At 36.2% G+C, this 9041-nt stretch overlaps 1 non-coding gene across 1 annotated transcript; it reads right to left on the bottom strand.

Annotated features, from left to right (window-relative positions):
• Positions 1–7845: 7845 nt before the first annotated feature.
• LOC115067290 lies at positions 7846–7971 on the bottom strand. Its single transcript, XR_003846706.1, has one exon. It is a non-coding gene; the product is annotated as a small nucleolar RNA SNORA40 (small nucleolar RNA).
• Between the last annotated feature and the right edge of the window lie 1070 nt (positions 7972–9041).

The following is a 9041-nucleotide window of genomic DNA, read 5'->3' as shown; positions in this document are numbered from 1 at the left end:
CATGTATCAGAGGATCTGGCTTGCTGACATCCAAGAACTGGCTGCATAATTTCTTTCCCTCCTCCTCCCTCACATGGTCATGCTAGAGGTCACACTGTTCAATGGTTGGTAGTCAATGATGGGTAAGATTCTGATGGTCAAGACGACCTAAGACAGGCACAGTCCATCAAGCTGGGTGTCCTATGAGGTGGGGTCAAATATGTCGAGGCAAAAAACGTCGGCTCCCACTGAGCTTTCTATAATAAAAAGGGATGGATATGCAGGAGGTGAAGTGCCAGGCCTAAGCACAGGCTGTACTAAGAGAACACAGCTTCCTCTTTGAGAGCACAGCCCGTGCTTCCGCAAAATAGCCAACCTACGATCTCCCTGGATGAGGGGATCCTTCCCAGATGAGGGGATCTATCAGGAACTGACACATCAACTTATGGGACCCTGGGGGCAAGGAGAGAGGTATGTAAGGCTTGAACTTCCCAGCAATAAACGAGTCTGCATCACCTCGCCTAGTGTCTCTCTCATCTGGCTCCTGGTGTCTGTGTGTTGAATCCATGCCACTCACCCCCACCTCAGCCAGAACCCCCATTCCTTGCAGTCCCTCATGGGCTGGACACACGAGGAAACCTGCAACAGAAGCCAGCATCACACTAATACCAAAGCCAGGTAAAGATACAATCAAAAAACAAAACTATAGACCCATATCTTTAATGAAAATAGACACAAAAATTATCAATAAAATACTGGCAAACCACATACAGACACACATCCTAAAGATGATCCAACATGATCAAATCAGTTTTATTCCAGAGACGCAGGGATGGTTCAATTTACCTAAGTCAATAAACTTCATAAATCATGTAAATCGGCTCAAAGAAAAGAACCACATGATCATCTCAACTGATGCAGAGAAGGCCTTTGACAAAATTCAGCATGCATTTATGTTCACAGTCCTAGAGGGAATTGGACTGGAGGGAACATACCTCAACATAATTAAAGCCATATATAACAAACCCACAGCCAACATCATTCTAAATGGAGAAAAACTGGAAGCATTTCCATTGAAATCATGAACCAGACAAGGCTATCCCTTATCTCCACACCTCTTTAACATAGTGCTTGAAACTCTTGAAAGAGCAATAACACAAGAGAAGGAAATAAAAGAGTAATAATTGGAAAAGAAGAGATCAAATTACCCCTTTTTTTGCAGATGATATAATATTATATCTAAGAGATGCCAAAAACTCCACCAGAAAACTGCTAGAAATTATTAACACATTCAGTAAATTACAGATTACAAAATTAATTGACAAAAGTCTGTAGCCTTTCTATACACCAAAAACAAAAAATCAGAGAAAGAGTACATGGAAACACACCCCTTCACAATAGCTATAAAACATATAAATCTCAGACTGAATCTGACCAAAGACATTAATGAACATTACAATGAAAAGGAAGACATCAGGAGATGAAAGGACCTCCCATGATCATGGGTTGCAAGAATTAATATTGTAAAAATGACCATTCTGCCAAAAGCCATTTATAGAGTCAATGCAATGCCAATCAAAATCCCCATGACATTTTTCACAGAATTGGAAAAAAAATCCTAAAATTCGTATGGAAGCATAAAAGATCTCAGTTAACCAAAGCAATCCTGAGCACTAAAAGAAATGTTGGGGGTTACTATACCATATTTTAAACAGTATTACAGAGCTATAATCATAAAAACAATTTGGTACTGGCAGAAAAATAGACCCATAGATCAATGGAACAAAATTGAAGACCCAAATATGAGTACAAGCAATTTCAGCCAACTGTTATTTGACAAATGGGCCAAGAATATTCACTGGAGGAAAGACAGTATGTTCAGAAAATGGTGCTGGCAAAACTGAATCTCCACCTGTGGAAGAATGAAACTAAACCCCTATCTTTCACCTTGTACAAAAGTCAACTCCAAATGGATCAAAGACCTCGATATGAAGCATGAAACTCAAAAAAATGTTAGAAGAAAACACTGGTAATAAGATACAAGATATAGGTGTAGGAAAGAATTTTCTAAACCAGACAGAAATTGCCTAGGAATCAAGGTCAAGAATCACCAAATGAGACCTCATTAAATTAAAAAGCTTCTTTAATTCAAAAGAAGCAACCAAGGAAGTGAAGAGAAAACACACAGAATGGGAGAAAATCTTCACCAGCAACACATCTGACAGCGATTTGACATCTAGAATATATAACGAACTCAAAAAACAAAGAATCAAGAAAAGAATTAACCCTATTAAAAGATGGCTAAGGTGCTGAACTGTGTTATCAAAAGAGGAAATAAAGACAGCTAAGAAGTGTCTTAAAATGTGTTCGACATCATTATTAATTAGGGAAATGCAAATTAAAACTACTTTAAGATTTCATCTTACCCCTGCCAGACTGGTTAAGATTAAGAGAACAAATAATGTTGGAGAGGATATGGGTAAAGTGGAATGCTTAACCACTGCTGGTGGGCCTGCAAACTAGTACAAGCCCTATGGAAAGCAGTGTGGTGAACTCTTAAAAAATTACAAATGAACCTAATATTTGACCCAGTTATACCACTCCTTACAAAAAATCCAGAGAATTTATCTTATTGCAGAGACAATTGTACATCCATGTTTGTTGCTGCTGTTTTCACAGTAGCTAAGAGAAGGAATAAACCTAAGTGTCACTCTACTGACAAGTATATATTGAAAATGTGGTTCATTTATGTGATGGAGTTGTACCCAGCAGTAAAGAAAGATGAAATCATGAAATTTGCAGGTAAATAAATGAAACTAGAAACCATTATACTAAGTGAAGCAACACAGATTCAGAAAAAAATATGATGTATGTTCTCCCTCATATGTGGATACTAGCATAAATCCTGATAAGTGATTATGGATCTGGGCATAAGCACAGGAATCAGGATAATGAAAATGAACCAGGGAGCTAAAGGAAAAGAAAGAATCTGAAAGAGAACAGTATGGAAACTGATGTTAATAAAAGAGATGTGGATAAAAATTGATATTATTTTAAGGAGAAGGGGATGGAAGATTACACAAGGAAACTAGGAGATAAGGGAAAGAAGGAAATTAGAGATGTGGAACCATAGCAAAAGGGTATTATTAAGGGAGAAATGGAAAATGGGGTAATCTAAATGGGGAAACCACGGTGGAAGTGTTAGACAATGGAAGAGATAAATAATGCCTAGCTAGTTTAAAAAAAAAATCAGAGGGAACCATATTAAACAACCTACAGGCAAATTATACATACAACTAACTCAAGAAATATATATCCAGGAAGGGTTTATCTGAGAACGTTTTGTCTTTACCCAAGCTTTATCTACATGACACATGGTTATTAAAAGTGCCAGACAGGTGGAACTAACCTTCTTGGATGTTTAACTGTCGTACTTTGAGGCCTATAATAATTTGGTCCAAGAGACATAAAGGACAGTTTTTTCTCCTTGCCCTCCTAGGTCAACTAAGTTCCAGGGAATTATGAGAATCTCTCAAAATGTCCTGTATCTGTGGTGAGCCACCAGCCTTCTTGATCAAGGAGGCCATGGAGACCCCATCCAATGGACTTGACTCAGCATCCAGTCTACAAAGAGGAAGGTCAACAGAGAGGAAACATTTCCTCTGTGCTTTCAAGCGAAGCCAGCTATGATCGAGTAGGACCTATGACTTATCCTCACTTAGATGGCCTCCTCCCAAGCCAATGTGACCCCTGAGGAACAAAAGATCAAACAGCCTTAAGAGTAGAAAAAAATTGGTTTATCTGGGTCAACTGTAAGGTCTTAAACACCCAAAAGGAAAGTATAATCAAAGATTAAAGGGGTCAACATAATTTTTAATAGTCCATATGTATAGCTAAAGGCTACATAACAAGAAACAATGCCAGACAGGAAATACCTTCCTTTGAGTTGTTGGCCAGGGTGGCCCAAGGGACTCTCAGACAGTAACCCAGCATACAACTAGGAAAATAAACAGCAGACCCCACTTTTATTTAAAGGAATATTGGCAACTCATTCCTGCTAGATGAGGAACAGCTCTTCTTCCTAAAACAAAGAACTCTAGATAGGCTGACTAGATTCAGTGGATGGCCAAGCACTGGGGAATGGTTGGGGATGCTGAAAATACAGTGGAGAGTAACAGGGGTAACAGAGTATATGGGCTCCAGTGGTGGGGGCTATGGGAACGTGCCATTTGGGAAGAGGGCATATAAATGAATAAGATTGTTTGGGATGTGCTGTATGAAATATAAACAGAATATTAACAAATAAAGAAATGAGTTATGTTTAAGGAAGAATCATAAACATTTGTTTCATGTTAATTAGTAGAGGTGAAAAACATTACCTTTGAAATCTACAAAATGACTTTATATCCATACTCAGGTGCCAAGGATCTGAGTGTAACTGACTATGACTAGTAATAATGTGATACATAGAGATTAGAGAGGCATGTGCAAACATCTAAATGTTAGTAGCATTAAATATGTGTTTTTCTGTATGAAACAGTATATTTTAAAATGTAATGGAGATCTTTGTTAAAAGTTAAAACCTCATTCAATTGTATATTTTATAGGCTTATACTGAGTACAATAATGTGTAACTGTATTAATTCAACACTGTGAACCTAAAAATTTACAGCCAATTTAAACCTCATTTAATTTTATGTCTTATAGGGTTTATACTGAGTTTAATATTGTATAACTGTATTAATTCAACTGTGAACCTAAAAATTTACAACCACTTTTGAAAGAGATGCATCTTTGCTATGGAAATTGTTATGGAATATGTTAATGCTGTAATGAAATGCTTTTTCTACTCATGCACTTATTAAATAAATATTTTTTAAAAATCAAATCAGGAAACCAAATTAAAAAATAAAAATAAAAAATAAAAATCTGGGTAACAGACCAGAGTATCTTACTATTTTCTATTTATGTTCCTGGAGTTCTGGCCTTGATACCCTCATTATTTGAAATGACCAACACAGAAGGTAGTCTTAACCTGCTGTTTCCTGCCCATACACAGGATCAGCAACAATCCTTGGAAGGAAGAAACTTTGGCATATCTCAGGGAAGAGAATATTTTCTGGCTTATCAACTGTAATACACTGTATTCAAGTACCAATTTCCAGATCAATATTTTAAATAACAAGAGTTAAACTCAAATAAAGATAAGAAAAAAGTTTAAATTTATTGGCGTAATTATCTGAAAAGTTGAGAGATTCTGTGTATTCAGCAATTATTCAGATAACGTAACCAGCACCTTCTGCTTACCTGTTCACATCTTTCTGAGGGTGAGGCAATAATAATCATATCTAGCTTGCCATTGAAATCAGCTTTGTCTTTTACCCATAGGTGACCTAGCAATTCTAACAAAGTATTATGATAAGGTCTATATAAACAATGCCTATTACTTGAGTCATTGCTATAGTAATAGAGTGGGAAGTAGTAGTTGGCAATACTATGATTGATGATTGGTTAGTCTTGAGAATTTTGTATGTATTAGGGTATGAAGATGGTCAGTTTTAAGGGATGCTGAATAGAGTAAGATAGAAGACTCTCTTTGCAATATACCCAGTACTACCCTCTGTGTAGCATGTAAAAAACTACACATGGAGGTGTCTAAAACTCAAACTCATCTTTTAACAAATAAGAAATAGGAAAAATGTGATGAAAGTAAACCACATGAGGAATCTGATGAAAATCCAATGAAATCAAAGTAGCAATACATATTGTCATCAGTGACTATAATGCAGTGAAATCTTGAAGAAAAGGTAATTTTCAGTAGGCAGATGGGAGAAAAAATTTTTTTCAGACTTAAGACACAACACAAGGAATCAAAGGGAATAACATCATATCCCACATTAAGGATAATGCTCAATGAAAGTATGCTTACATTCGTAAGAAAGAAAATGTGTTGAGTTTATCTTTAAAAATAAATACAAATATTTCATAAGATATTTATATGTAAGGGCGTTCATATATCTATTTAAGATTATATATAAAGATATGGATTTTAAAAGATATAAAGTATTCATATGTATCAATATACATACATGTATTTTTTAGCTCTAAGTGCTAGAAGCAATGATCCTTTAGTAACACCAATCCCACCTGCCACTCAGATCTTGATCTCTAATCACCATTGATAATAAAAAGAAAAGAAATCCTTATTGAAGTGACTGACTAGGACAACAGAACTGAAGTACAAACCTAGCATATTATTTTGTCATGCCAGAGAATGCTCATTAGGAAAACACAGAGGCTGACATGTGCAAGTGCCTGCTGACCTTGATAAAACAGTTTCACAAACACTATAAATAATATATACTATTGGGTTACAGCTTAGAGAAGGAGATAAATACTAATGACATAATACGGATATAAATAAATACTTGAATAAGTAAGCAAACACACAAGGGAGAAGACATAGGTCTCCATCACAGTAAAGTCACATTAGTGGAAAGTGAGGAACAGAGAACTACCATTTGGTGAATCCTGGGGCAGTGAATGCCTCTGACTGCAGTACATAAAGGCTATTAAAACTTTGGGTGGCAACTTACAGGAGTTAAATTCCCATTGTCTGTATTTCCTAAAACACAATGAACAGACACAGCTAAAGCTAGTAAGTTTATGTTTAGCAAACTGAGTTTGTACTCACTTAACTAAATCACCAATAATAACACATTCTACATTATTAATTCCTTGGTGTAGTGCACTGAGGAAACAATTTAATTTCTGTGGTATTGTAAGATTTATTCTGCTCATAAGAAAACACCAAGAAAATCTAAATAGAGGGCTGGATAGATAATGATTGAACTTCAAGACTGTTAAAATTTTTTTATAACTTTAAGAGAAATTTTATCTATTCAAGAATTTCATACAATGAATTTTAATTATATTCAAACCTCCTCCCCCCCATTTCCACCCTCACTACCACTGCTTACCACCCCAACCCCTGACTTCATGTCTACTAGGAGAAAATGAAGAGCCCCATCCATCTTACATAAAATTTCTGAGTTGGATGACTGAGAAATCATATCTCATGAGAATGTCACTGGTCTATAATTCTTATACAGGAGTGTGCCAAAGTAAGGGACCAGTCCCTTTCCTTTGGCTCTGAATCACCAAGGTTTCTTGAAATAGGATTTTCATTTTTAATTTCTGTTTCATTTACACACTACTTGGGAAAGTCAAGTAGCGATGTCTCAGTTTCTCAGGGTCAGAAATACTTGGTCTTCCTCATCAAAGTTAGTAGTTCACAGCCCTTGCATGCAGGTTACACTTTGGTGGTTTCCTGACTTCATTCAACACAATGATCCCACAGTGGACCAGAGGGGTCTCCAGCAAGTTGATTCCCTACAGAGTTTTACTGTGGTAAAAGAAGCTAGGTCTTCAGATCAATGATCTCAAAGATCATTGCTATGTGCTCTGGAGCAGAAATTAGCTCACAACCTACAGTCAAAGATTCTCTGAGTGGTAATTGGGAAATTTCATAGCTTCACACAACAGCTTAACACCAGTGTCCTCTAGTTTATTTTCTGCAATCTGTACACTTCTCAGCTTCCTAATGTTGAGGACTGCAGAAAGTCTTGACAGCTGCTGAGTGATGAGGATGGTTGACTGACCATGAGTGCCACTGGGGCAAGTGGGCTAGCAAGCTTACTTGGTTTCACCCTGCCAGTGAGTATGGACAGCCAGACAGGCTCTGCTGTACCTCACTGGTGCATGTGGGCAGTCATGCCAGCATGAATCTGCCCTGTCAAAGCAAGTGGGTAGCCAGGCTCTGCCAATGCATGTGGGTGGCCAGGTGAGTTCTGCGCCTGCAAATGTTAGATTCCTTCTTGTGTGTATCAAAATTCACACTGAACAGAGTTCTGGATAGCAAAAACAAATTCATTTCTGCATCTGTCTTTCAACCCTTTGTCCATGAATGGTACACACACACACACACACACACACACACACACACACACACAAAGTACTTTTGTTAAAACCTTGAAAGACAGAAGAATGTGGAAGGATCAAAGACTTTAGAGGACTAAGAAGAAATAACAAGTAATCTGAATCCTTCAACAGAGAAATAGCATTATAGGAAAGCAATGGTAAATTTAGAGTGGGGTCACTTAATATCACTTATTAATGTTAGAATACACTAACATTAAAGGCTTTTTATAATTGAACTATGTAAAGTAATATTTGCAGCAGTAAAATGAAGAAAACTTTCCACGTAGGCTTTGCATTTGAGGGATGTTTAAAATTAATTCAGAATTAAATTTTTCTAAAAATTGTACAAGTACTGACATGAACACATAGAAATCATCAACTTTCTACTTATCTGAAGTCTCTGGACATGATATGAAAGCTCCTACAGTGAGAAAGGATTTCATGTCTCTACTGGCTAAATTGAAACCACCACCACTGATAATCTCATATTCTAATTACAAAAAATGGCAGAAATATTTTAGCAATCTAACAATTAAAAGTATGTATTGCTTTATATAATGGGAGAATAGATCTCACAGCCACAGATAGTGAGATAGCATTTACATTTTATTCAAACCCACATTAGGTAATAAATTAATCACTAAAGATAGCATCCTTTGCATATTTATTTACTGTCATGTCCACATTTCTGAGACAACTTCAAGTGCCTAAATGTCTGGAATTTTGTCTAGAATAACCAGAAACAATATGGATTCACTCGAAATCATGTTGCATTTTTAATTATCTCCTCTTCTTTTACTCAAAATACATCCATACAATTATGTATAAAGACAGGCTAAGTAGTAGCAAAAGTAACAAAAAAAGAATTATGCATTGAAAATTTAATTTAACAAAAGTCTGGAGAAGTCTGTTGAGAAAATTGCCTCTATACAAACAAATGTAAGATTTTGGCAGTCAGTTCTAGGTCATGATTCCAGTGTGAGAGATATAAATTCAATGATTTAAATAATCACACTTCTATGCAGAAACCAGGAAGATAATATCAAATTTCTATTAGTTAAATCATGCTTGTAATTTTATGT

The sequence above is a fragment of the Nannospalax galili genome, unplaced genomic scaffold (assembly GCF_000622305.1).
Source record: "Nannospalax galili isolate Female #2095 unplaced genomic scaffold, S.galili_v1.0 scaffold243, whole genome shotgun sequence".
Lineage (NCBI taxonomy): Eukaryota > Metazoa > Chordata > Mammalia > Rodentia > Spalacidae > Nannospalax > Nannospalax galili.
Note: the sequence above shows the minus strand (reverse complement) of the source record. Positions and strands in the feature narration are given on the sequence as shown.